Source organism: Alexandromys fortis, unplaced genomic scaffold (assembly GCF_014885135.2).
Source record: "Alexandromys fortis isolate MF-2015 unplaced genomic scaffold, M_Fortis_MF-2015_v1.1 scaffold_233, whole genome shotgun sequence".
Taxonomy (NCBI): Eukaryota; Metazoa; Chordata; class Mammalia; order Rodentia; family Cricetidae; genus Alexandromys; species Alexandromys fortis.
The window spans coordinates 774,503-779,017 of record NW_026068146.1 but is presented as its reverse complement, the minus strand read 5'-3'; the positions used below and the strand labels follow the sequence as shown (position 1 = coordinate 779,017).

Genomic DNA, 4,515 nt, shown 5'->3' with positions numbered 1-4,515 from the left:
GCTGTGTTTCTCACCCACCCATACTGCTCCAGCCTCCCTCTCTGTCCCTGCGTACTAGGCTGGCGCCTGTCTCTAGCTTTCCTTTACCTTTCCCTGACCAAATTCCTGTCTGAGTAAAATCTCCCTTGGGGGCTACAAAAGACATCCTGCAGTCCAATCTCAGCACCTTCACCTGAGGCTTGCCATTGCTATTCAAACAGAGCAGGGACACGTCTCTTTCACACACTACAAACTGTCCAGAGCATGAAGACAAAGCCATCCTGACCCGCTCCCCATAGTGCCCTCTGGCCCCTCTGTACAGGAGACCTTCCTTTGCCAGGTGTATCTGCTCTATAACTGCCACCAACCTTAGTCACTTGATTGTTGGCATGGTTATTGAATAGGCTATGGCAGATACCATGAAGCTCATGGCCAGGGCTCTATCTGCAGTCTTGAGTAACCACTGGGGTCCAGGAATCTATTCCCCTGCAGACAAGAGGAGATCCACACATACATTCTTCCCGTCCCTGAAGACTCTGGTTTGAGCAGGGCCTGCTTACTTGACTTAGCATAGTGTCTGTCCATCTGGGTGTTTGATGTGGGAGTGTCATATATCAATCTGTTGATTTCATTGGTTAATTAAATAAAGAAACTGCTTGCCCTGATAGGTTAAAACATAGATGGGAGGAGTAAACAGGAGGAAGAGGAAGTGAGGTAAGACTCCTCAGACAGACACGAGATAGCTCTGCTCTCTGGAGCAGAGATGCCAGGCTCCGCTCTCCCAGGCAGCTCCAACCCAGGATGGACGTAGGCTAGAATCTTCCTGGTAAGCGCACCTTGGGGTGCTTACACACATTATTAGAAATGGGCTAGTCCAGGCGCGAGAGTTAGCCGAGAAGAGGCTAGATATAATGGGCAAGCAGTATTTAAAAGAATACAATTTGTGTTTTGTTATTTCGGGCATAAGCTAGCAGGAGGCTGGGGTGCTGGGGACGCAGCCCCGCCGCTCATATTTCAACAGGTGGTCCTTCTCAGTGTGGTGTCGGGGCAGGGTCCTGGGAACTGGGTCTTCCTTCATCCCTCTGACCCCAGCACTAGACTGCCCACTATTGCTATTGCTGGAAGCCACACTGTCTTCAGAGCTAACTCCTCGACATTGCCTCTACCTTGTGTTCTCTTAATGCACCCTTGGGGAAGGGCCAGTTGCTCCCTGCAAGATTCATTACCCAGAGCATCGGGTTCCTGCAGCAGCAGGAATAGGGCCTTAAGGAGGAACTAACTCTCCAGTCCTGGAAAGGACATTGTCAAGACAATAGAAACCCTGTCATACAACCAGGCACCCAGAAGACAAATCACCCATGCCTGCACTGTCCTGTTGAGGACAATGACAAAGGAGCAGGAAAAGGTTTCCTGTAGTGCTTGGTCTTATGACACCTTACTGTCAGGGAAAGGCCTAGCAGTTCATAGTATCAGACTACTGCTTCCTAGCAGGAAGCCACTCATGTCAAAGGCCCGCAGAGCAGGAGAAAATTTAAGTTGTGTTTCCTAATCCTACCCAGGTTCTCTTCCAGTATTGTATCATTCCAATCTGTGTGCCCTTGGGCCAGTCACCTATCCTTGGTGTGACCAGCTCACCCCAACTTTCCTGGAGTCATTCTGGGAAAGCACTTCACCCAAGACCTCTCGCTGTCCTAGGAACAGTGGGGTGAATGCCCTGGCCTTTCCCCACTCAGTTGCCACATGCAAGGAGCAGGTCTGCCCACAGGTCCTTATAGGGAGCAAGTGTTTCATTCCAAGGTGGCATTGAAGGGGACACTGAAGCACCCAGCTCCTGAGAGTTCTAGAACCTTCTCTAACATCCATCTCTGCTGCTTGCATTTCCCAGAAGCATAGCTGGGAACAGGATCTGGTCACAGTTTATCTGGGAACCAACTCGAAGTGCAGAATGAAAGAAGAGTTGGAAGTTAGATACAGAGCAGCAGCAAGCGGGTTGCCACTGCTGGCAGCCAGGTCAGCTACAGAGACTTTTGTAAGGCTGGGGAAAGCATGTCCCCGGAGGCAACATCTGGTGGGGGGGGTCCTGCTCAGGGAGTGCAGAGGCACTAAGTCCCAGCCCTGTTGCCTGGAGGCCTGCATGGGAACGCTGGATCCGTGGTGGGCACCGCCAGCGTCAGCCATGGTCTCCCTAATCATTCATAAAGGTAAAAGCAGCATGAGAGCAGACGGAATGCCTGCCTAGGTGTGTGTGTGTGTGTGTGTGTGTGTGTGTGTGTGTGTGTGTGTGCGTGTGTGTGTATGTGTGTGTGCGCGCGTGCACCCGCTGCAAGGCAAGGGAGGAGAAGGGGCGTGTTGGGTGAACCAGTTAGAAGTGGACTGCTTGGGAAGTTGAGATCCAGATGTAGGAATGATCAAGAGTGGAGAGGCTTAAATAAGAAAAGGAAGGAGGGAAGAGAAAAAAGAGAAAGGAGTGAATGGAAGGATCCGAAAGAGGGGAAAGGAAGAAATACAGAGGAATAAAGAGGGAAGGGAAGAAAGGAGCCTGAGGAGGAGAAAAGCTAACAAGAGGAAGTTCGTCACAAGCCAAGGATGGTGGCAATGCTTGTCATCCAGCGACGGGAATCTGGAGATATCAGGATCAGGAGTCATCCTTGGGTAGACAGTGAGCTGGAGGCCAGCCTGGGCTACATAAGACCCTCTTTCAAACACTGAAAGATGAAAGGAAGGAAGGAAGAGAAGAGGGAGGAAGGGAGGGAGGGAGGGAAGGAGGGAGGGAGGGCCAGGGTTTGACCTAGAGGTTGAAAGTTTGTCTAGCAACCCCAGCATGGCAAAAACTAAAAGAAAACACAAACAAAACCAAGAATCTCCATTCTCCATCTAGAGCTGAAGGAGAGTGAGGGCTTCTTCTGTCCCAGAGGTTACAAAGGTCCAGAGAATGCTGGGACCCACCCAGAGCAGATGCCATAAACCAAGATCCAGAGCGCTGAAGGAAGAAGGCCTTGGAGTGGATGAGGAGACAGCCCTAGGCCAGGTACGGCCAGCTGTCCTGGAGGGAAGAGGACAGCGGTTTATATCAAGCCGCACACATATTGTTGCTTTGACTGCTCGCAGGATTGTGTTATTTTTCCGGGGAACCACAAGCATGATGTGTGAGCTCATTTCAGAGCAGGTTCCATGAAAGAACAGTAGCTTTGACTTGGCCTTTCCTTCTCTAGGCCTGGCCCATGTGCTCTTGAACACATACATGCATGCACATACGCATACACACATGCACAGAACCTAGCAGTTTGCGACTCCCTGGCTCTCGGGTGGTAGGCAAGTTGTTTAAGCTTTCATTGTCACAGATACTCCACCTCTCACATGAAGCAGTAGCTGCCCCACAGCACTGAGAGGAAGAGAAGTAAGAGTGGCCCGAGTAGGCTGGGGACACAGTTCAGTTGGTAAAGAGGTTGACTACCTTACACAAGGTCTTGGATTGTTGCCCAGTACTGTTTAAGTGAGATATGGTGGTGCACACTTGAAATACCTGTCTCAGGTTGAGGTAGGAAGATAAAGACTTCAAGATTAGCTTCAGCTACGGTGAGTTAGAGGGTAGCCTGGCCTCTAACTCAAAAAAAGAAGAGAAACAAACAGGAAAATCTGACCAACTACAAATTTCATCACTGTGTGTAATGGTTCATTTTGATAGTCAGCCTTATTGGATTAAGAAATACCATGAGATGACTCAGTGGTTAAGGGGACCCAAGTTCTGTTCCTGGCACTCATGCGAAACAGTTCACAATTGCCTGTAACTGCAGCTTCAGGGGGACCTGACACCCTACCCTGGAATCTAAAGGCTCGACACTCACATGTACACATACCCACACTGACACAAATCTATTCATAATTAAGAATAAAAAAGTTAATTATTCAGAAAAGAAATAATTTGGGGGTGAATCAAGCACATTCCTGGGGGTGATTGTGGGAATTCCCAGAAACATTTAGATTCTGAGGGCTCCAGCCTTGGTGAAAGGCTCATCCCTTGATGAAGTCACATGGTGTTATTGGCAGGTAGTGACTGGCAGGGGGCAGGGCCTCTTGGAGAAAGCAGGGCGTATTCTGATGATGTATCTCTCCCAGGTCCCTTCCTGGGTTCCTCCTCTGCTTCCTGTCTGCTAAGGCATCAATAGTCTCCCCATCACTCTCGTACTGCCATGATGTTCTTCCCATGAGCCTGGGACTGGGGGACCCAGGTCTCCTCGCACTGAAATCCCGAGTGTCACAGGAACAGCTCACATGCTGTGTGAGGAGAGAAAAGAACCAATGTTCACCAGTTTAGTCAGAGATGTGTGAACAACCTCCGAAAAGTGTTCTTAAAGGAAGAGTCACTGCCCCCTCTTTGCACTTTTGTTCTTCCAGCCTTGCTAGAATATGGATGTGATTGTATTTCAACAAACATTTTGGATCAGGAGGCAAAAGTTCTACATTAAGAAAGTGTTGTGGCTTACATCCTTACATTGCCAAATCACTCTTTATAACCTTCTCATGAGTCAGGCAGTG

General features: G+C 49.5%; 1 long non-coding RNA gene across 2 annotated transcripts in view; it reads right to left on the bottom strand.

Moving 5' to 3' along the window:
* Window positions 1-4,515, bottom strand: part of LOC126491395 (uncharacterized) — a 19,324-nt gene that overhangs the window by 2,150 nt on the left and 12,659 nt on the right. Inside the window, exon 3 of one of the 2 annotated variants that reach the window (XR_007589396.1) lies at window positions 4,002-4,254. The exons of the other annotated variant lie outside the window; for it this stretch is intronic. This is a non-coding gene — a long non-coding RNA (uncharacterized lncRNA). Of the gene's footprint in view, window positions 1-4,001; window positions 4,255-4,515 lie in introns of those variants that run through there. 2 annotated transcript variants of the gene reach the window in all.